We start from the raw sequence: 25,204 nt of genomic DNA on the forward strand, positions 1-25,204 counted from the left end.
GAATTTGTTCAGTGTGGAAAATGAGACTTGAGCATTCTCGCCTCTCCACTTCAAGCATCTAATTCCCTTCAGTTGATCTTTTGTGCAGGGAACAAGACAAGCGGATACGTCGATAATTATCATTCAATCTGACGACGAGAAAGAACGTGGAGAAGAGCCTCGTTGTGTTTGTCTGCGTCGTGTCGGAGTGCTTTGAAAGTGATTTTGATGTTCCGAGACATTTTGTATTTGAAGCGCAAAGTAACACGAGACCGTTCCGCTTCTTTCTTTACGCTCGTATTATGCAAATGGAGATGTTCGCATAAACCAAAGAGACAAGACGAGGCAACAACCTCATTTCCACTGTTACTCTCATTACTTTTTTTGTCTTCCAATCCAACACAGTCCCTTCTCTCCCACTTCTTCTCTAATGTGCCTTTCAGTAAAATCTTTGAATCTCTCGTGTTGCGACATCACAATGGCTTCCGCTGTCCTCATGGTGACCCTCTGACTTCTCTTCTCCTGTCTTCCTCAAGGAGTCAACGTCACGTATGTTGACGTAAATGGCGGACAGCCTCTCAGCCGCGCAGCACTTATGCGTCGCGGTGTTTGTTCTCATCTTTCAAGCCAGCGCTACGAGTGGCCTTTTTCTCAGCGAGACCTGTCACTTCTTCCTGACCTCTTGACCACCGCCTCTCCCCCTCCATCAATACGGAACCTGCCATCTCTGCCAAAGCGAATGCCTAACTTGTCTCGCAGCCACAGCGAGTGTAAAAATCGGTATTTTGTCAACGAAAAAAATAACACCTTGCAAACAAAATTCTCAGCAGTGATGTAGTTAGGCCTACCGTAATTTTCGGACTATAAGTCGCACCGGAGTATAAGTCGCACCAGCCATAAAATGCCCGAAAAAGTGAAAAAAAAAACCATATATATATATAAGTCGCTCCTGAGTATAAGTCGCCCCCCCACCCAAACTATGAAAAAAAACGCGACTTATAGTCCGAAAATTACGGTATTTTATCAGGGCAGAAGCCTCCTAGGATTTTTTTAAGCCACCCCAACTTGAGTTTTTTATTTTAACCAGATTGGATCAGTGGACTAGTCAGTTGACGGTCAACACGCAAAGAGAATCTATCAGTGATGCAAAATGCATCTCCCTAATGAAAGTAAAAGGTTTGTCCATGACAATCAATGAATGGAGGGATAGATGGATGGCTAATGCCTTGCTTGCTTCTTCATCATTTATCCCTGTTTGCTTCCCTCCATACTCTAATGTAGCCCGAAGCCGCATTGACACTATTCTGGATCATAGGGGCTAGTGGCTAGCAGCTAGCCGCGAAGCAAATGATTTACCAGGCTTGATAATACATTTGATTACATTCGAAAACATATTTGAAATTAGCAACCACTCCCTATTCTAAAATGGACAGCAGTGATAATTAAACAGCGTGTGAGCTGTTTTCTACTAGCTGCAGGGTGAAGGGAGAAAACAGCAGCACAATGCAACATCTCAGTAATGCATCTTAATTGGAGCTGAATCTGAATCAAATCATGTCGTTCCGAAAAGCAAACAGCAAGTGGCATCTCCAAACTCAAAGGAAAGAGAGAGGGCATTGGGAGGAAGCGTGGGAGTTTACATTTGCTCCTGCTCGGAGCCTTTCTTCAGACAAAAGATGGGATAAGTGCAGGGACTCACAATTTCATTCTTATTTCTTTCATGTGACGCACGACTGTGCTCCATTTTGCTCCACCTCTCAGTTAGGGTCGATATTATCCGTGGATTTGAATCGAAAGATAAAATCAGTTAACTTTCCTAACTAAAATACCTTTTAACAGTAAGGGCAATCACACATTTAGCTATTTTTTAATAAGTCATTGCCACTTCTCTTTGCTTAAGAATAATTTGCTTCACCTATCAACGCTGCCTTTTTTTTTTTAAGTTAGTCATGTCTTGTCCTCCCTCGAATCAATTTCTTCGGTACACACGACTTAACTTTGTGTATTTAATAGATGGACAACTTCCGCGAGCCAGTATCGCTTTTTAATAGTCACTTTTAATGTGTGTCTGCACAAATGTTGTTAAATGGGAATATATGGACATGCACACACACACACTCAGAACTCCCTTTTTCTTATTATGCATCCCTGGACCCCCCCCCCCCCCCCGCCCCCCCTCCCGTCTCTCGCTTTCACACGCTCGCACATACACACACAAAGCCCTCTTCCCGTCTGGTGTTGCTTCCAAGCTAAAACCAAACCATGTGTGAGAGCTACCCTGCGCCGACCTAAACTGTCCAATCAAAAATGGCCGGATTATCTGGAGAGATTCTTTGCAGTCTAGGTGGTTAGGGTCCAAGAAGCGGTTAAAAAAAAAAAAAGTTTCTTAAACTCAGACTTGAATGCGCTTCTTGGATGCAGCCAAATTCTGGATTTTCCTTTGCTTTTATTTTTGTTTCTATTTGAAGCTCTTTCACTCTCACTTGGCCGAGATGCCTTCAGCTCCCTCTGCCACTTGTTTTGGGACTTTCCTTGCACCCCCTTTCTCATCCCCCCCCCCCCCCCCCCTCCTTACCCACCAGCAACAAGGCATGAAAACGGCGCTCCATTAGGAGTGCCCGGGCTAAGCCTAGTCTGACACGTCCTGCTTTGATCAGCCGTGAGCCGGGCTAAACACCACACTAAACTCCCAGTCTCGGGAGGAGGCGGGGGAGGAGGGGGAGGGAAAGATGGGACCGCCAAGATTAAAGCAGTGAAAGGAGATTGAGAAAGGGGAGACAATAAAAAAGGAATAAACATGCTACTCACTACTTTTTTTTCTATTCCCTGCACATTATAGTTTTTGCACTTTGACCCAACCCTAAACCCAATCCGATACAACTTTACAAAGTCATTTTTGGAAATCAGCGGCAGCACCAGCAAAAGGACAAAAAAAAAAAAGCGCTCGTCTTTTTTTTCTCCCGAGGAGTGAAGAGAAAAGGGATTTCCGCTCAGTGCTAATCAATCAGACCGTAATAATGGCTCCCATGCCTAGCTGTCGACTGGAGGGGTCAAGGCATCCCGTGACCCAGCGCCCAAGACCCAGGGGCCAAAGCCCCTCTCAGAATAGCACCCCAGGACACACTCCCCGGGCTAATTGTCCGAGCTAGTGTCGGCCTTTTCAATGCCCCCCCCACTCTCTCCCCTCCCCACCTTCCACTTTCTTCCCTCATTCCTCACTCTTCCCTCTCTTCTTCACAACTCTGCAATCCTCTCACTTTCCAGTCTCGATTCCACTCCAGCGTAGAAGGAGCACGCTGGAGTTGAAAGTCGGAATAGCAAACACCAGCGCAGAGATGGAGTGATGAGGAGGACGAGTTGGAGACCGTGGCTCGGGACGGAGAGTTCCAGAGAACCACGGGGAAGAGAACCGACTCTTCCGGGATATTGATAGAACTGTGGCTGGTTCAGCCGCTTATAATGGGCTGGCATCAGCCAGATCCGATCGTATGACTCAGAAGAAGCCTGACCTCATCAACACGTACAAAACGTCAACAAGACGAGGAGACGGCACACTCGCCCGAGCAAAGGAGGGCACAAGAGTCCGAAGCAAAGCCCGGTCCGGCTCGGCATTCCTTTCATTCCAAGCGCACGCTGCTAATTAACAGCATTAGCTCCCACGGGCAGAGGGAGGGAGGAAGCGAGGGGTGGGGTGAGGCAGGGGCAGATTGATGGAGATGTATCCCAGGGTTGCACCAGCACCACATATTGAATGCCACGCTTGCGCTGATTCCTTTTCTTTCATTCTCACAGTCCCATTCAAGCAAGTCCTTTCTACTCTCAGCCTCTGTCAGGTCCTGCTCAGACAGCACCGATAAGCGCAGCAGCACACACACACACACACACAAAATCCAAGCACTAATTACAATTTCAGGTTAAAAAGAATCAATTGGCTACTCACAGGGAACCTCCTCTTTATTGCCTGCTTTTCCTGATCTGTCACTCCTTATCCTCTTCCTCCAGTGTGGCAAGGGGTGTGTATTGTGTCAGTCCGATAGAGGAAAGTTGCCGTCTCCTTACGTTGAGCATGTGTGTGAGCGCTTGTGCGGAAGAGAGAGGCGACGTGCGCATCTGTCTCGGTGTCTTGCACTGCTCGGAGTGAGCGAGCTGAGGCTGTTTTAAACAGACTGCTGTCCCCCATGTGACCAGCCCAGCCACAGGCAGGGATACACACACGCATACACACTGATGCACACACACTGACGCACACACACACGCTCGCTCTGTCGCTCTCTCTCTCTCTCTGCTTACACACAAATCATGTCCACAGTGCACCCCCTAGCCACCGTTCACAGTAGTGTAGGGAGCAGTCCAAACATATTGGACCATGAAGACCAGGGATGGGCAACTTACATTGGACCATGCATTTGCTAGCCAGATGGATGCAAAAAATAAATGTAATTTCAAATATGCACTGATTATGTGCATATATGCAAATATGTGCATTTTCGAAATGTGTGTGTATAAAAGAAGCACTATCAAAAAATAGATATTCTCTATTTTTCCCCAGTGCAAAAGTTCATTTATTGAAGTCGTGCAGGGGCAGCAAAACCATGTCTGCAGCCATCTAGTGGTGGATGTTGATATTACAATTAAAATCTACAGTTGACCCCTGCATTATCTTTTTTTTTTTTTAACACATACTTTGTCAATATATTTTTCTTTTTCATATTTTGGACATTTTTAAGAGCTTTTTGGAATTGTAAAAAAAAAAAAATTAAATACTATTTTCCAGCCAGTTGCCCATCCCTTATGCAGATGTACACATTTTAAACATGTCTAAATGAATTAGCAATACTCACATTTGCATATATTCTAAAAAGGTCTTACTGTGACTTAATAAGCACATAGATGAATGGTTTATTTTTTTCCCCCTGCTGTATTTTGGCGTCTTTACCACAGCTGTGGTTCACACCTGGAAGCGCTGACCTTTTCAGTAATGGAAACCTTTTAAAATTGACCTTCAGCTGCAGGTCTGCCTCCTCTGCAATACGTGTTTAAGGAACAACAGCAAGGGGAAACAACACACACGAGGTGTTTCCACTGCAATAGCCGCTGGCAGGTAAACTTCATTTGCAACAGGGTCAAAAGTATTTTTTGTATCATTTGACTCCGAGATGAGGAATAGGATTGCATCATTTGGAGGAAATATTCTCCCGCAATAAATTATCTAAAAAAAAAATTCTCAGGACATTTTTGATTGATTCTTGATGTTTGACAATAATTCTCCATTTTTTATATCTACAAGCTCAGAATTGTTAGGCGGACCTCCAGACCGGATAGAAGGACAATAGGTGCAATTGCAAAATTAATTTAATTTCCCCCATCCTAGGGGCATATTTCCCACGATACAAGTAACACCACTACCATGGCAACCTTTGCGCGACAACACTGCGATAATGGCAAGAAAAACGGGCAAAAGGGATTAGTTTGGACCTGCTCTCGGCTGATAAACACTTTACACGCTGTATTCAAAATGTCATTCACCTTAAGCCACTGCCAAGTGTCTCGAATTTACTCTGCCGCATTGTCTCGCCGTGATAAGCATGACTACATTGTAAACAATGAGTTATAATGAAGAGGGTTGACATTCGGAAGCCTGATTCAAGATGGAGGCTAATCCCGCTGCCTTTCACCAAATGTCACTCTAATCAGTTTCTACTTCAAATTAAAAAGGATCATTTACATTAACAGACTCCCAAGTGCTGTTTGCGGATCTATTGTTGACTTTTAAAAGGACTCCTTTTGTCTCTCCTGCCAGCCGACTGCCGTTTAATCTGAGCAGTCGGTCTTTGCAACTCTCGTTTCTTGTCGGACCGTAGCCGAGTCGAATATTTAAATCGTCTTTATGCGGCTCGCGTCGACAGCCGGGATTCGTGCGAGTGTTGACTGCGAAGCGTGATGGTCGTGTATGCCAACGGAACTGCTGACGAATAAATTCGGGAAGGCTTTCAGGCAATATTATCAGCTCGTATTCAGCTCCGAATGCTTCCAAGCTACTTTGACGGAGATGAACAAAGTCGATGGACAATGGCCCAAAAACGACCGTTTGTATCACCAGGCGATGGAAATCCAACGTCTGGCGATGTCTGTGCATGCCAGACTTCTGTAATTGACTGCAAATGATTCGCAACCAAGCATTATAAAGTGAACATTTGATTTATACATTTCATTTATGGCTTCTCGTGTCACCCTTTCGGTACCTTACTTTCTGAGAACAACCCTCGTAAAAACATAAGATGAGGTGCTAGTTAGTGTTTTATTGTATTTTAACCACACTATACGAGGGCACATAAAAGTAGTTCCATCGACGCTGAGCAAAGAGCATCTTGGAACAATTTCTTCTTGAAAGTTTACCCCCCCCCCCCCAAGAAAATGATAAGATTGTGTTTGCTGTCCATGTGAAGATTCAAGGGAGGAGGATTTCTCCGCACTTGCGTCATCCTCTGTTTGCCCGGCGTTTGGTTAATGCTGTTTATGTGCTGACAAAGAGTGTGTGATAAGAAGAGATAGCCCGTATATTTGTATTTGGATTGTCTTGGGGGAGATGGATGGAGATAGTGTGTCCGCAAAAGAAAGACTGAGTAAAATAAATATGCATTGCTTATCAGCATGTCTTTGGGTTTTAGCTCGGGTCAGACAGATAGAAGCCGCTGGATGAAACGTAATAACACGTCGTGGGACGCTATGGCAACTGATTCCCCCCAAATCAGTAACATCATCTGGCCCAGAAGCCTCCATGAGCACTAAGCCAAACATTTACTTGCAGTGATAAGGTGAAGACAAAATGTCAGTGTATTTTATGCGAGGCGTGTTTGCGCGTTGGATTATTTTGCATGCTCAAATTGGAGCTCTTTAGACATGATATCACTGGAGGCTGGGATGTCATCATGTCAAATGTTTGTCTTCATTCTACCATCTGCTTAATGCATGGAGATGAAGACAGGGGCATTTGCTGCATGCTAATTTGACGATGCTGAAACTGTTTAATACCGATACTTTGTGGTCAAGAGAGTCATTGTTAAAAGATTGCTGCAAAAAAATGAAGTAATAATAATAATAATAAATTATATATATATAATATAATTAATAATATACATATATATATATATATATATATATATATATATATAAATAAATAAATAAAAAAAAAATATATATATATATGTAATCTTGTACGTATCCAAAAGTTATTCATGCAGTCTACCATCCTTGACATTTTCTTGTAGTAAGAGTAAATTTAAGGCCAAAGCAGAATACCGAATGTGGCTTTCAAGGAGCAATCATACAAGTGGTTCAATCCATTGAAGTGTGTTACACTTACTCTCTTTCAACGCGCCTCCAATTTCCCCCCCTTCACCTCGATGTATTTTCCCCCCATTTTTTCCCCATAGTTATTTTTCTCCCGTCTAGTCTTACGGTTATCAAAAGTAGTCAAATCAATCTTACCTGTTTAAGATTGTGTCTTTGAGGCTTTGGCTTTAATATCACGGAACTTCTTTCCACTGGACTGAAAATCTGTGAACACACGAGCCACGATTAAATCAAAGTCACCGTTATTAAATATTTACGCCATTTTAAAGGACATGGGCTATATTTCAACATTGTGGCCCTTTGCGCTGAGGTTTGACAGGAAATAACTTTCCTGACATTTACTTTTTGACTCCGTATTCTAAATCGGCTTTTCGATGGCGCTCGGTCATTTTGTGTTCAAAGGTCGGTTAAGCATTGCTGAATTTTTTTATTTAAATATTAGTAGCTCACTTGCCAATAGTATGTTCATTCACTTTCTATGAGCAACGGTTGACATTAAAACGGAAAACGGCGGTCGTCTGCCCGGTGATCCAGTGGCGCCACGGGCTCCCTAATAAAATGAAAGACTATCCCGTGAGACAAACACTTGATGTGACACTGCTGAGCTTTTTGGCAGCACATCAGACATCCCGCTGCGTCTTTTAAATTAGAAAGACACAAACAGGTCGCACAGTCAAAACAACAACGCTCCGACTTCGGAAATAGTGAGGAGTCTTTTCGACAAATGCATTGGATAGAATGCTGAAAATATACTGTATTTATTTATTTATTTATTTATTTATTTATTTATTTATTTATTTATTTATTTATTTATTTATTTATTTATTTATTTATTTATTTATTTATTTATTTATTTCTCTATCCAGTTTTTTATATATATATATATATATATATATATATATATATATATATATATATATATATATATATATATATATATATATATATATATATATATATATGTATATATATATATATATATATTTTCATCCATTTTTTAGTTTCATTTTTGTCTAGAAAATGTACTGCACGCAAAAAGCCTCACTCTACAAAAATAGCAGCTACAGAACTCCACAGTCTCCATTTTGCACCAAACCACTAACAAGCCATTAAATACAGAATAGGTCTTCATCAATGGGGACCATCAAAGCCCAAGCGAAATTATGAATAAGATTAGCCTAACGCATGCTGTTTGTCAGCTTCAATTATGCCTGACACGCTAGTAATCTTCTTCGCAATTAGAATACCAATAAGAATGGGGGGGGGGGGGGGGGGGGACAAATTTTGACGTAGAAAGACTGGTAAATATTTGACTAGAAATTGGACATGAAGGAAAATACAGTTTTGCCATGTCCATGTTGAATGCATATGCAATTAACCATTAGCGACATTGATTTTACATCTGAAGTAATTGGATAAGGATAGTGTTAGCATAATTGAGATAACTGTAGCAAAATTCATTTCCATCTCATTATGTGGCACTGATCTGAAGTAAAATGATGCATTTGATTAAAATGTCATTATTATTGAAATGTTTGGATTGTTTAAATAAAGATAATGTGTTGTTTTGCTGTTCTTGCGTAACAAACGGGGGATACCCGGAAGATAATTAGGAGTCAGATGTATTTTCCTTTATCATCATCTGAAAGATGACAGCAAATGTAAGATTTAAGCTTCAAATTTTGAACATAAAAGAGAAGCCAAAAAAAAAAAAGAAAGCAGCTTGCATAATTAAGCAGCAAACAAATGAGAGCAGCACAATTCCATCAGCTGTCAAAATAGAAGCCGCCGCTCCGATTGTCTTAGTTTGAAAACTAAAAAGGTCTGCTTTCTATTTATATCTCACAAGAACATCTTTTCGACCCGGCTCTCCAAGCCAGACGCTCGGTTCAATATCCTGCTGCGCGTTTCGGAATGAAAGGACGCCAGAGATGCAGGGCAACAATTGACAATTGTTTAAGGCGGCCGAGATGCGCGTATGCCGTGCACACCTGTTGAAACACACTACAAAGATAGTCCTTTTATTGAAGGACAGGATATAAAATTGAAAGAGAAAAAATCATGGCCGTAATATATAGCGAGTAGTTTTACTTTTAAAAAAGGATGCAAGAAAAGACACACACACATGTGCAAGTTCGACCTTCACGATTTTAAACAATTTTGAGCCATTAATGTGCTTTGGGTAGTTTCCAAAAAGGTAATCTTTTTTTTTTTATGGTGCTCATTTTATATGCCTTTGAGTTTTACATTTGGCATTGTCAACGCTCAGTTGATTGTGCGTCTTTTTTTTTTTTTTGGATCACAATGTCATCTTGTCGAAAAACTTGCCTCCCGCTAATGTCGCAGCAAGATGTTGCTATGATTTATGGAGCTTGTTGAAAGCAGCCCAGCAAGACGGTAAACCCCAAATGTCCCCTTGACTTTTATTGGGACTTTGCTTATTCATAGATTGTGCCTCTTTATTCCTCTTCTGTCTGCAACTCATTCCTACTGGATGCTTGTCTGTAGCTCACATGACGTCTATATACGTATATTATATATGTATGAATATATTATATTATATTATATTATATTATATTATATTATATTATATTATATTATATTATATTATATTATATTATATTATATTATATTATATTATATTATATTATATTATATTATATTATATTATATTATATTATATTATATTATATTTTTAAATCATGCTAAGGGGACATGAAGCACACTCAGTCACACTTTTAAATCCCAGCCACTGAGTCACATAACATTCTCAACAAGACTCACACTCGGCAGAATGATTTTGATTTGAGAGGCGTGAACTCGAGGAGAGGTGGGAATGTTGTTGGCTTATTTATTTTTCTTCCCCGACTGATAACTTTGAGTCATCGCCAAACGAATAGACAGATCGATCTATTTTTTATTTATTTTTTCAATTTGTTGGTTTATTGTTTGTTTGGACGGACTTATATACGGCACTTTAAAGTGTTATTTGTTTTGTGTTTTTTATCTCATTTTTAGTTTTGCATGTGTTCGAAATAAAGATATCAATCAAGCAATCAATCAATCCATCTATCTACTACTATTTGCCACAAGATGCACCGTCGCACCACTGTGAGTGAGGGGAATGAAGGAGAATGAAAAAAAATAAGAACAGCTGGGGGGGAAGGTGGAGCAAGTAAGACAACCTCAAAAAATAAAAGAAAGATGGAAGGCCGAGTAAGAGGTCACGGTGAGAAAAAGCAAAGTCTGTCTAGGGGGAAAGGAATGGGCGGACATTACATGCCGGAAGGTGCTTGATGAGGGAAAGGCGGTGAGTGAGAGGCGGGAAGAAAAAAAAACGGCAACAGCATCAGACGTAGGAGTACAAATAAGAACCACATATAAATGAGGAGGAGGCGGTGGCAGACGTGACAAAGAGTAGAAGTCAAAGACGTGATTCAATAGATAGGAAGAAAAAGAGAACGATAGATGGAAACAGGCAGGATGCCATATTAGCGGTAGCAATTTTGGAAATGTCAGAGAAAGACGCAGCAGGGCAGAAATAGTTAGTGATTCCGTCTGCATAAACGGTTTCATTAATGGCCGGCGCCTTCTCTGTTAAGGCTCGAAACCTATGGAGACCTCAGCTTTGCATCACACCTCTTATCAAGCAGATTGCATGATACGGCTGATGAGAAATTGGACTGGAACGTAAAAATATCCTTTTTTTGCAAAGGTTGCTTATTACAAGCAGTTTCTTTCAAACATATCGACACAACAATTTCTTCCCATCCCGAAAAGAGACGAGTTGATGCAGTTTGAAAGGTGTGACTGTAAAGGAGTGAAGAAGCTTTTTGAAATCTGCCTTAAAGTTTTACACCCACAGTGACCCAAAAAGATAAGACGGAGAAAAGGAAAAATACTTTTCTCGCTGAATAGAAAACTAGGACATGATAATCGCCTGCTAGGCCAAATCGTGAAAAGAAATGAAGGTACATAGCGACATCCTAAATTAAATCATCGCTCCTTCACTCGCAAACTTGACTGGGTTTTTTTTCTTCCCTTTTCTTCCAACCACACATCCGACTCAGCGTGGAACTTCATCTTAGTTTCGGACTCCAACCGAGCACCATCTGTTGAGGTCGACTGACACTACTTTGTCGGTTACGCGCAGAACACAAGATTGCACCCTAGCCCTGAAAATACAATAAAAGAAAAACTAAATATAAATTCAGAGCTTGGTTAAATTCCCACAAATGAGGTAAAAAAAAAAAATACAGAGAAATGGTGGGTGGCAAATCGTCTCCACAATCCATCGCATATTAAACCCTGAAATAAAGAGAAGAGAAAAACATTTGACCTAAAACAAACAGTTTAACTCAGAGTTGAAAATGGAACGTTGACGTCTTTAGCCGTCGATGGTAGTGAATGAGTTCATTATGACATGACGCGTGAAGCGGATACGTAGCCAGATAAATAATGCCCCGCTGCCTCTGTCGACAACTTCACAGAACAATTAGCAAGCGATTCTTATCGCAAGCTAACGCTCTTCGCCAACGCTAATTTGTGCAGCTCGGGAAAATGGAGCTCTGCTTATCTTTTGGTTGTTTGTGGTGCAAAGTTGTAAATAGCTACACTGATACTTTGCAATCAGAACGGGTTCATTACTAAGAATGATACGGGAAGTAATCAATAGATAACAATATGTCTCGCTTTTCCCTGCGCAAGCTAGCTATTTGGGCCGCTACGGCAATAAAGCTGTACTGATAAGTGAGCGGTTTATTTCCGGACCTTTTTACAGGAGACCAAAATCCATATTATATTGAAGTGGGATCATCCATGTGATTTTACAGCATGATTCTCTCGTTAAGAGCAAAACAGATTGTCACAAAAGGGGCAAGTTGGCTCGTTAGGCTAGGTCTCGGTAACACGCCAACTTTTTTGTCATGAAAAGAAGAAACACCCACAGAAGTTTTAATATAAAAAAGTAAGGTCTAGCACTGCACAAAAGTCCAGAGAGAGATGGTGAAGCAAAACAAAACATAGTGAAAAACAAATTAAGGTGATATTGAGGGGGAAAAAAAAAAGAACCAGCACATTTGAAATGACAGCATATGGGATGTTTGAAATGAGAAGGCTGAAATGAAAGTGGAAAGAAATAAAGACCAAGATCAGAAGGGGGGAAAAAATAAAAAAATAAATAAAATACAAGCTGCCCTTTCAGAGCTTGAGTACAGCATGCTGGCAGACGACTGAGGCAAACTTTCCTGATTACACTCGAAGGAGGGGGGGTTGCCATGGAAACATCGATAACTTTTCAACAATCTTTGCAAAGTTCACTTTAAAGACTGCATTTTTTTTTTTTTTTTGTCGTGTGAATGGGCTCTTTATTACGTCAATACGTACGATAGGTTATACGGTAGTTTGCTCCAGCTTTCATGCATTTATTCGTCGGCTTAGTTTCAATGTTGAGTGAAGTCAATCGATTGTTACTAAGGACGTTTTCACACGGATCAGAACTCAGTTACTATGAATGGAACAAAATGTTGTTTCCTGCATGGTGTCGACGGTTCGGTTAGATTTGAACACAGTAATCCAACTTGGGTGTGCACCAAATAAACTGCTTTGTGTGTTCTGGGTGGGGTTCCAAACGAACCAGCTTAGTTGCGATGAGAAAATGGTCCAAAATGGAACGGTTGGAAGAAGAAACTGGTGAGATTTAGAAAGGCCAAAATATGCTGACTGTGTTAAATCTGTCTATTGTATTTTATCTATTTTTTTTAAAACCAAATTACTGTTAAAAATCTGAACTTTAATTTTTTTTTATTACAATTTACTGGATGAATTCGATTTTTGGCAGGAAAATTGAGATGTTTTACCCCTGACCGTCTAAGTGAACTTGCTTAATGTTTTGGAATTCCTTGTGTTAATGCGAGTGTTAAGTGGGGGGCTGCTGAACAAAAAAGAAAGAAAAAAAAAAGAAAAAGGTGTGTTCAGGCAACTTCATTGAAGTAAATAGAGGCTTTAAAAGAAAAGTTCGCACTGGTTTTTCATTTGATGAGCGATTTCTGGAGATGACAGGAGGTGCAGCGGTTTCCACTCTTGAAGCCCTTCATTAGAGGTGGCTCCCTCGCGCCAGCCTTTGGTTTTAGTTCAAAGGTCAAGCCGTCTAGAGCCTGCTCATTTCGCTCCCCGTGGTTAGATTTGCCCTTTCACACATGTGTGTCATTACACATACCTTGGCCCAAAGACACATTCTTGTTAGTTGGATTCGGTTTAAAGCTGAAAAGTTCACTTTTTTAAATAACGAAAAAGCCGAAGGTTAGAAACTTTAAATGTTGGTTGTGTTGTATTTGGAAACGAACGCCTTGTTTATGGCTCCGCTTTTAGCCTTTAATACTCAGTTATGTTTCGAGGCTGGAACCAAAATAAAATCAACAAACAACATAGTTGACATTTGAACATTTATATAATTTAGTATGAGAAAGCTAGAAAGTAAACATGAAAAAAATTATATATATATATATATATATAATCATACAGACGCAAGTCGCTAACGTCAGGTTAGCCAAGCTAACTGCGGATTTAGGAATTATTTGCCATACATGCAACATTTCCTTTTAATTAGAGCATTTTTGTGTGAAACTATGAGAAACTGCCCAGATTTACATAAAAATACAAAAAAATATAGCTGCTTAGAGAGGCCGACGTCTTTGTTTCTCCACTAAGAACCGGCTGGTGCTAGCCAAGCGTTCTCTCTCGTCTCTATTTACTGACAAGGACCAAGCCGACCGCTGCCTAAGTTTGTGTTGATTCAGCTTTTGGTGCTATTTTGTGTTAGCCACACCGCAGTGAGTAATAACTATGTTTGTGTAAAATAGATTGAGAGAGCTGTGGTTGTTGACAGGAATCAGCTTAAGAGACGTACTGGAGCGCTACAAAAGTGAATGACATTCAACTGGGATTTCTGATGATTTTTTTTTCCTTTCTATAAACCCATAAATGTAAGAAAAAGAAAAATGGTCCTGTTTTGACTAGAGCCAAAATCAACCCAAGAGATTTATCAAATTTTCCTGGACACAAAACGATTTCCTGTGCAAACTACGGGATGCCAAGAGTCCAAAATTAAATCGGCCTGCTGACACTCATAGAGCTCATACTGGTGGGACTCTTTAATAATTCATGTTCAGCAGTGTAAAATATGCACAGATGGGATGTCAGATTTTGCAAATTAATTTGATTCAAATGGCAGAAGAAAGGCTTGAATTGAAAACAACATGATTACAATAGTTGTATGAAAAAAAAATTGAGAACAAAGTGATGATCATGTTCATGTCACTTCCTGTTTTCGGAAAATGTGTTATTGCATACATAATACATTTCATTCGAAAGATTCCCCTATCCCGGTTGAGTGAGGCCATTTTTGTTTTTGACTTTAGACTGAAAACATTGAGATAAGTCGATCGTATAGTTGAAATATAAAACACAAACGAGCATTTGGGGCACACAAGTGTTTTGAATGGCATCACACCCCTGCTGTGGAGGTTAACGTCGGGGTTGGGGTCTGAGGGAGCAGTGAGAATTTTGCGGAAATGAACACGGTAATTGCCTTTTTAGACTGACATGGAACCTGATCTTCCAAATTAATACTCCCTTTTTTTTTTCCCTATCCCGCTTCAACTTGACATTGAGTTGTGGCACTTTGGAAAAGTATTAATCCGACTTGAAGTAGCAGTTTGAGTTAATTTGTTGACTCAAAACCACGAGTGAAGCACGCTAAAGTTTAAAGATTATAGGTTAGAATTTAGAATTTTCAAACCGTCATGGGTTAAAACTATTCGGAAAAAATTTGCTTCATTGTGTAATTCATGTGAAGGTGACATTATTTGGCCACCGCCACATTTTGCTCCCCATCACTTGCCATCCTCAGTCTAAGCCCCCCCCCCCTGCATTCCTCCCTCTAGCAAACCCAGCAAATGTTTAAATTACACGACCAAGTAAGCAAGATTAATTAAAATGATAATCTATGAGCGGAATATATTTCACAGTTAACCGAGCGGCTGTTTGAAATGGCTGCACAGAGTTCTAAAGTCAAAGCAGAGTGTTGACCTATACATCTGTTGAAGTAATTGTGGCCATTAAGCCAATTAAGAACATACCGCCAGATCGCCCATCACATGCAAAATGGCCATTTTTCATCAAACAAGTATGTCAAAAATATATTAGTCACCAAACATGGCCACCGGTTTACCATTCAGCGCCGGTAAGAGTTAAGGGACGTTGGCGAGTGCTCAATCAAAGTCAATTAGTGGTCGAGTGTGTGTATTCATTGCGCATTTGTATTAGCAAGCTCGGCGCTCCCGTCTTTTGTGAGGAAAAGCTTTGCATGAGCATCCTCATTGCCATGCCTCATTTACCTGGCATGAGCAGAATTAATGACTGCCGGTTTGAGGCATGGAGAGAAAAAAGGCGCCACTTGAAAACAGACAGCGGCTGAACAACGTAGCTTGCGATGAAACTTTGACACTGCACATGCAATATGTTTTCTACATCACCGAAAGAGCTGGCCGGTATTCTTTTCGAAGCAGAGAATTTCTTGTTCCAGCCTTGTACTAGCACGTTGGAGAGTACCGTATTTTCCGCACTATAAAGCGCACCGGATTATAAGGCGCGCCTTCAATGAATGGACCATTTGAAAACTTTGTCCATATATAAGGCGCACCGGATTATAAGGCGCACCTTCAATGAATGGCCCATTTGAAAACTTTGTCCATATATAGGATATATATAATTGGCCCGAGGGCCGGATTTTGGACACGCCTCCTGTAGTGGCTCAATATTGGTTTATATAGAAGGCGCAGCCAATTATAAGGCGCACTGTCGGCTTTTGAGAAAATTGGAGGTTTTTAGGTGCGCCTTATAGTGCGGAAAATACGGTACACAATAAATGACTTGGTCCAAACCAGAGTGAAAGGAAACACAGAGTCTGACATTTATATTCCATATCTAAATGAAACCAGACAGGGTCACAGCTATCGTGCGAGGGAGAAATTGATTGAGAGTAAACCAATTAAACCTTTACAAGCCAATGACGGCCTTTCACAATTAACTGCTCCTCTCCATGGTGGTCAAATAAACATGGTGGCCAAACTGTCAAACTTTGGTTGTGGTGAAGCAACTTTTCAGCATATTTTTTTTTTTATTGACAGCACCTAAAGATGGACGTAATGACATCTATTGGTCGGGCGACATTGCCACAATGGCAAACGGTGGCTGAAGTGTCAAACGTTAACGAGCGCTTTATGTCATAACAGCTCCGAGGAACTGCCTCCGTCGTCAGGATGAATGTTGACCACATGTTCTGCACAAACACAACAAAGCGACAGGAGTGCGTTTGTCTTGTCTGGGTTTGGTTGTCGAGCTGCAACTGGGAAGGAGGGAGAATAATAATTGGGGCAGAGGTAATTAACGTCGGCTCACTTTAATTGGCATCATTAACATGCTGAAGGTCAGACTGCTGAATAGCAAGGACTTGCAGACATATTGGATTACACACACTCAGGTACACACACTCGTGATATAACTATTTTGTGCCTTGTGATTGGCTGGGAAGCATTTCAGAGCCCTGTCACCAAAAGTCTTCACCCCCTCCAAAATGACTAGGCAAACGAGTGATGGTCCTGGACCTTCTGCTCGAGTCATTGCGCAATCTGTTTTGGACACTCTTTATTTCTAAGTGGTCCAATCAAGGTTGGCTAGTGATAGCAAAGAGTGACGGGGACTGCCAAAAAGCACAGATGCTGCTGCGGTAGCGCAGAGAAGCAGGATTGCTTTGAGAGGTTTTAATTTCCCAAAGTACAAGGGAAATGATGATGTTCAACAGAAAAGGCACACAGAAAAGAAAGAAGAATTACAACGTGAGTGGGAGGCTGATTAACAACCGCTGAGACTTTCCGCTGTCATAGAATAATGAATATCAGTCAGGACGCTATTGCATAATTAATACTCACTCTGCACCCCCAGAAGCTCCTTGATTCCGCTACTATATCATTTTTTTGCAACTTAAAACTCTTGTTTCGGTATGTTAATATTTCACGATCTAAAGACTAATGGAAATTATTTGGTTAAGCATCAGATATGACGAAGAAGATGCCATAGCTCGACAAAGGAAGTTCTACATTGACGTGTGTCTGACTTGCTTGTCGGGATTAAAAAAAAAAAAAAATCTACGACGGAATAAATGGAATGTCATTATGAGTCTTACAATTGCCCCGCCATTCATTTTTGGAAAAAGCACGACGACGGAATGTAAATCATGAATGCACCACGGCTGCATATTAAAGACATTTCACAGCAGACAGGAATCATTCAGGGTCACAAAGATAAGAGTTGCTATTGAGCCACGAAAAAAAAAAAAATGAATCAATCTAGTTTCTATATTTACCTATAAATGCTGTTTAGGAAGCACGTTCCATGAGTCATCAAACAAGAAAGATCTGCACGAGTCGGAATCTTAGAATATCCAGCCTTAATTAGGTGCCAAGAGAAGAAAGCTGTTTTTTTTTTTTTTTAAATAACCCACATGGACACATTTTCCATATATGTGATCACTCGGAGGCAGTGGTGAATAATGGGTAATTGGTCTCGGCAACAGTGCCCGTAGATAGCTTTTAATGAACATTTCACAGATTTTTATAATCCTCTTCATGTATGAAAAAAAAAACGTGTTATGTGATGTAGCTTATACCGTATTTTATTGGCCGGTCACGTTCTCAGCTTCTTAATATTAGAGATGTAAATCCGTAATGGCTGCTACACATTCCATTATAAATTCAGCCATAAGCTAAGCTACCTTAGCAACAGCTAGATTGAGATGAATTCACTTTTAAAGAGAGTTGTTTTTATTTGCTGTTCGACATCCCTGGTGCTTCTTGGCGAGGCGAGTTTGCCGTGTGGTTTTTACGTTGCATCAAATGGAAAGCTTTAGGAATGCACCTGCTCGTGGACACAGCCCAAAGGCTTTTCCCGCACGTGGCGACGGTCAACACGCGGAGCTTTCAGAAGGATTTAGCCTGCCGAAAATACGTCATCCGGAATAGACTCGAGGATAAACAGAAGCTTTACGGTGACCCTCCCCTTTTTAAAAATCAACAGACGGAGGACAGTATGAACTAGTTCGACTGGGATCGACTATTAATGCAATCGAACATGACAGATGGCAGATCTTTGAGTTGGCAAAGTAAATTGCACTCGGCATGAGCTGTTTGTGACAATTTGACGTAGCGCTGTAATTTATCGCAAACCCAAGATGCACAGTTGGGAATATTTTGTTGCGAAAACTCTTAATTATACTTAAATGCTTAATTAAACACACAAATACATAAGATGGGCACAGATATCAGAGACGTCCTCGATGTACCTCACCAGCTTTCGGCTCAACGGGTATCAAAGGATTACCGCCACATGCGTGTTTTTATTTTGGCGTTTTTGGCGACACTTTCATTAGAAATATCCGAACAGGCATGCTTGAAATTTGAAATTTGAAAAATTGTTATGCTGAGGTGTGTTCTCATTCGTGCTTGAGCCTCAGCAGCTGGAAAACATGGGGCTGGGCTTGACAAAATTGCACAAGCCCCCAACTTGGACATGAAATATATAATCAGTGTGTCACTTATTTTACACCAGCTGTCGTTTGTTTCACGAAAAAAAACCAGATGGGAATATGAAACTTCAATTTTGCTTCATGAACCAGTTGTAGTTTTTTGACTTGCTTTCTCTGATCTGACTTACACCGATTTACCTCTTAATTCAAATCAACAGTGAGGAGTCAGAAAATGCAACAACTGCTTCATGAAGCACAATTGAAGCTTCGTTTTCCCCATCTCTAAATATAACAATTATAATTGAGATAATTTACACACACACACAAACGAGCACATTCCTCATAAATGAACAATTTTAACGGCAATAAAATAGAATAGGAATATATATTTTGTAGTTTGATAGTTGCTATATCTTTGGACCATAGCTTAAATATATTTCACGGAGTGGAACTGCTTACGTTCTAATTGAATTCGCCTATCACCAAGCCTCGCTTGAGTGATGCTTCTGTCATACTGCACTTTCAATTTTCAGCAATTGCTAATCAAAGCCTGCAGTAATTAGCTACTAAGTGCTCTTTTAATAGCTACAAAACGATGGCCGAGCGAGTGCGCCATCTGCCACAAATACCTAATCGATACGACTCCACACCTTTTTCTTATTTGTCTGAGAAACAAATGCCTGGAATCTTTTTTTTTTTTCTTTCAGGCACCATCATTCCCATGGACCGCATAGCTCTGACCATGCTTTGGCACAATATTATAGAGCACAAGCTCCTCCATCTGTATAGATAAAGGGATGGCTCAGTCTGAATCGTCTGTGAGTTCCAGTTCACCCCAGGGAGGACGGGGGTTTTCATTCAAATGCAATCCGCACTCTCACCAAGACACATGTACCCTCACCTCCATACACCCTTTGTGTATTTGTGCAGTGTTGGCAGACAAAGATGAGAGCTCTCTACTAGCGGGATGTGACCCAGGAGACACACTGTAGGCTGTGTGTGCTCCTCGTCTTGAGATCCAGCAGTTGTGTTTGAGACAAATGTGATGCCATGCATTTTTGTCTTCCAGTAACACAATCGTATTTGATTGTGTGACTGTTTTTGTAGCCAATAGATAAATGATCACATGGAGGTACACTATAGAAAAGTAAACAAAAACATATGCTCGTCAAAATCCTCCTCATTTTCCACGACTAAACACAAGGATTCATTATAAAATCATATATGAAAAAAAAAATGCTTTCCAACTTTTCCCTTCTTATTCTTTTGTTCTTCAAAGCTCAAACAAAATAATGAGTGCCTACTTGACACCCCGTGAAACAACAGACGTTACGATGTTCAAAGTCTTTGCAAGTTTGAAGGATTTGCGAACTGACTAGCATTACCGATGACTTCTTATTTTTCTGTACCGTCATTTAAATAGCGACATTTTAGTATTCAGGTTATTTGGCCTTACAGAGGAGCGTACATACATTGCCAATATTCTGTACAGCCAATCGCAAAAGCATTCACACTTAGTCTGCTCGTGTGTGGCCCATGGTTTCCTAGCTAGTAACCGGTTGTTGGTTCCCATTTGTAGCCCTTAATGTCTGAACCACAGAGTGAAAATACTCAAAGTACCACACCCAAGCGTAGAATTGTATAACACGAAAGGAGCCCATCTGTGACGCTATTTGTTCACATTTAAAACAATAATAATTCATATTGTTTGATTCCAGCATCAGTCCGACCATTTTAACATTCCAAGAATGATGGTGGCTCTTAAAGACGTGCTCGAATACGTTTGTGATCACTCCCGCAGCGACGCACACCTCCCTTTCTCAGATGAGCCAGCCTGCACTCGTCTTTCTACAGGAAATACAAGTGATTTTGTATCGGAAGAACATTAGTAGAGAATTCACACCAACATCGTCTACGGTCGCTTCGCCAATTATTCATAAAGTTGCTAAAGTACTTCTCGTTCACTTTTGCTGCCAAGCAATCAATGTAAGAACTCTGGCGAGTCACTGGACATTCATCTCTCTTGCCAGTTCTTTGGTGAGCCATTTGCCTCTGATCCAATGTTACCTCTCAATCCCTTAATTAAAGCGTCTCAGTGTGATCTCGATACGAGTATCCACCCTAAATCGTTGTAGGTCAGAGAAGTATTGACGATTTACAAATCCTTCCCAAATCCTTAAGATGAGAAGTGTTGCTTGGATTTAATTGAGATATATATACATAATAAAATAAAATTGTTTTATAAAAAAAAAAAATTGGGAAAAAACTTGAGCAAACTTCTTTTTACTTAATTACTGAACAAAGTAGTTTTGCATTATCGTCAGGGAAATCCATTGTCTCAATTTTATCATTAATGTTATTCTTAAATGATCATCCTAGTAGATGCTTTATGTTCCACGAGTTTTAGAACTTCCAGAAAAACTTTCATAGAATTATTATTATCATTCACTCCATTGTCCTTGTGCTATGTATACAAATACAGGATTTATCCTCTGGACATTAATTTCCAAGAGATAATGTTACATTATGAGCTAATCCTCTCTAAGTGCCGGTAGCACTGTCAAGGTAATCTCCATTTTTGGCAAGCTTCAGGCCTGAGCTTGCTGGCCCATATGTCGGGAGGATGGTGCGGCCCAATCGCTTCCTCCAAGGTGCTTCACTCAGCCCAATTACGGTTAGCGTTTAATCAAAATGATAAGCCAACACAATGGAAACCTTTCTGCTGCCATGTCTTGATCCTGGCAAATTTCATTTTCCGGGACTCTGCTGTCTGATGTAATAAACTATGGAGAGTCGGGGTGGAAAGAAAAGTACCTTTGGATTCTATTTAAATTTTTGAACAGGAAAAATGTTGAATCGGAGCCCCCGTGGCATTTGAATGCCTTTTACTGCACTACGTTGTATTAGTTATTTAAAAGCATTAATGTTCTTTTCGTCTGCACATTCTGATGCCGGCGGTCCACTAATGCCAACTCGACTGCGGCGCTCGCTCGGTTATCTGCAGCCGCACTTTGCTACTTTGTTCGTGGCAGAACAGTGGCTGAAGCTACAAAGGGAGATGTTACAAAGCATCGTCGGCCTCGTTTTTTTTTTCCCTCCTCCCCAACTGTCAGAGTTTGGCTTTCAAACAGTTGCTAGCAGCTAACACTAAGAGACCACAGTATCGTATGCTGGGAGATCGGGATGCGAATGTCGTTTTGAAGCCGTATAACAAAGAACCCTGCTGACACTGAACTGACAGAAGTGTTGAGTCTGTCAGGTTAAGGCGGATAAATGCAATATTAGACCTTCACAGAGCTCCTACTACTTGTGCTTTCAAGAAATGGAAATGGAAATATATACAATAAAATATAATAAAAAAAAAAATATATATATATATATATATATATATTTTTTTTAATATATATATATATATATATATATATATATATATAATTAAAAAACAAAAAATAAATTAACAAAAGTCTTGCAATATTTCAGTTGATTTGTAATGAATCCAGAATGTATGACATTTTAGTTTTTTTAATTGCATTACAGAAAATAAAAAATCTATATCACAATATTCAAATTTTCTGAAACAGTCCTGTATATATATATATATGAATTAATATAAAAAAATGAAAAAAATAAATAAAAAAGATCTATGCACGAGTATGTGTATCCAAAACCGCCTTAGCAAACATAATTAATTTACAAACTATGACATTCATTCTCTCGAGGCATTTGAGGAGATGTATCAAGTGGACATGGAGGAAATCGTGACATTATTCCAAGTGACACGTCGCTTGTGGTAATGCAGTTGCACTTCTTAGTCTGCTCGAGTAGTTTAACATGCATGGCCATATTCGCTCACAGCTCAGTCAGCCACGCAGCTATTCAACATCCCCCCCCCCCCCGGTGACATATCCATGAATATTTACAGCTCTCACTTCAAGTTTAGTAAAAAGAAAAAAAAATGTTTTTATTCAGTGCTTTGTCCTGGCAGCTTTGTTAGGCTGTGCCATGTTGAGTGGGGGGGGGGGTCACGCAACCAGTGACATCCTTGAGGGTTTTAAACCAAACACACACGATAAGACGAGACGTTCTGTATCTGATAAAAGGTTCCAGAAATAAAGTTTGTGGATATTCACATTCATTCGGGTCATTGTGTTCTCAGCGGCCGGAATTGATCAAGGCTTGTCTAAGAAGAAGCTTCACCTCTCATCTGAGCAAGCTTCATCAGTTCATGCAGAAAGATCATCTCGGACATAACTACCCTGAGGGGGATCAAAGAATTGATCCTGTAAAATGGAGACACGCCCAAACCAAGATTTGTTTTTTTTTCTTTTGAGATGCAAAGTGACAGTCATTAGGAATTTCCAGCGGAGGGTGGCATCTGTCAGTCAATGACGAATCGTACGGGCGGAATCGCCTTTAGTGATCTTGACGAACCTCATCTACATAAATTTTCAATTTTTTAAGAAAAAAGAAACATCGATGTAGTTCAATTTAAATGTTAAAACTGGAATGTGCCGTTCTAAGTACGATGAACATTTTCATTGACTGAAATTTGACTGACTAATGGGGAGCACGTTGTCAATTTAAATCGACATTTATTATCATCCGCTTTTTTTTTTTTTTTTTTAATGACGGGTGTATTGAATTGTCTTCCTGCCTTTCTGTTCATGGTAATGTGATCTTTCTAACACAATGCCTGACACCCAGACATTTAGAGAAAGCCGACAAGACCGGCAAGCAACATGGGATTTGATACAGCGCAGCTTTTCGATTTATAGTTTCAAAGTGCAGCTTTTGAATCCCAAAGATGCTTTTGATTTTTGTGATTTTACCTGCAAGTCCCAAAGATGTCATTTTAATCTCACACGAAACGTTTTAGCAGATTTTCCACGTAATATACCGCATAACTTTGAGACGCAGCACCGAAGGAGGTCTGACAAGATTTTAATTGCCTTCCTTGTGTTTTATTAGTTGGGTTTCTTTTTTTTTTTTTACAGAGTGGGCCACCAGAACCAAATCCTGTTGCTGGCTCTCGTGTAAAGTATTTTTTTTTTCCCTACGCCACACACAGGGCAATAAGAAGGTTGCTTTAATTGCGCAACCGCACCGCACACAGAATTACTAGCTTGCAGGGAACTTGCATGCATTTGTCAAGTGAGTTACATGAAGTGGTCATTCCATTCAAAACATGTTAAATTAAGTATTCAGTCTCTTTATATAATATATATAGAGAGAGACTCGGTTATGTTAGTGCTTATTTTGTCATGATTATAATCCATTATTGTATAAACATTCGGCATGACTCACCCGATACAAAAATGTTGCCTCATTGTTGTCAAAGAAGGACATTCAAGGTCTCCTCCCTTTTTTTTTTTTTTTAAAGAACTGAAAGCATGTCCTTCACGTTTAAAAAAAAAAAAATCTTTAAAAATAAGGCTTGACAAGCAAAGAATAAGATAATTAGAGTTTGTTTACTTCAGTGGAAAATTTCAAACACTTGGTCTTGCCCTTAAATTTCACTTGAAAGTTTGTTGAAGGACGAAATGAAAAGGCTTAAGATGAAACTTGCCTATTTGGTGAGGAAAGAAACGTCTCAAGATGAGGCGTTATTTTTTTTCCTTGGGAACAAAAGTTTGATTCAGCCTTGTCGGCTTTTGTTGTTGACGTCTTTGTGTCAAATGGGTGCGTATGACAGTAGGTGTGTACATGCTGCCAATCTTTTCTCGCCAGTTATTATTCCCGAGTGTCTGACTGCATTCTTTTTTTCCCTCAAGTCAAATTTGCATGTGACACATTTCAATCCATCTTGATCGATGGTGCACTAAATAATAACAGAATGAAATAATGAAGGAATACGGCTGCGTTTTCATGACAACCAGTGATAAAAGCATTTCAAAGCAATGACATCAATACATTAACACTAACATTCACTATTATTTATTTATTTTGATTATTTTTTTTATTTTAGCAGAATTTATATATATTTTTAGAGGATTTTTTTTTATATTGGAATACATAGATACATACGAAATTGTTTTGGGGGAGTGAATTTTATGTATCAAAACTGGGGGTTATCGGTACTCGGTATCGGCATTGGTGTACCACTGAATAATACTCGTACTGGGGGGAAAAAAGAATCCTTCCCCAAAATAGACCCAGAAAAGGCCTAAGTGTGCACAGTTGCAAAGATTGCACCTAAAGTGACTTTTTGATTGCTCTAAAACGATTGCGAGTGGTCTACAAGCGTAAAATGAAGTCTAAAGAGATGGAATGGTGTTAGTTGAACTTTTGTTG

The 25,204-nt window shown here is 40.1% G+C and overlaps 1 protein-coding gene and 1 long non-coding RNA gene across 2 annotated transcripts in view; both read right to left on the reverse strand.

Moving 5' to 3' along the window:
- cntfr (ciliary neurotrophic factor receptor) overlaps positions 1-4,176 on the reverse strand; it is a 100,891-nt gene extending 96,715 nt beyond the window's left edge. The window contains exon 1 of the mRNA XM_061292835.1: positions 3,920-4,176. The gene's annotated coding sequence lies outside the window, so the exon portion shown is untranslated. The remainder of the gene's footprint in view (positions 1-3,919) is intronic.
- Positions 4,177-7,466: 3,290 nt separating this feature from the next.
- Positions 7,467-25,204, reverse strand: part of LOC133163200 (uncharacterized) — a 58,646-nt gene continuing 40,908 nt past the window's right edge. The window contains exon 4 of the long non-coding RNA XR_009716338.1: positions 7,467-7,536. This is a non-coding gene — a long non-coding RNA (uncharacterized LOC133163200). The remainder of the gene's footprint in view (positions 7,537-25,204) is intronic.

This window comes from Syngnathus typhle, linkage group LG12 (genome assembly GCF_033458585.1).
Source record: "Syngnathus typhle isolate RoL2023-S1 ecotype Sweden linkage group LG12, RoL_Styp_1.0, whole genome shotgun sequence".
NCBI classification, from domain to species: Eukaryota; Metazoa; Chordata; class Actinopteri; order Syngnathiformes; family Syngnathidae; genus Syngnathus; species Syngnathus typhle.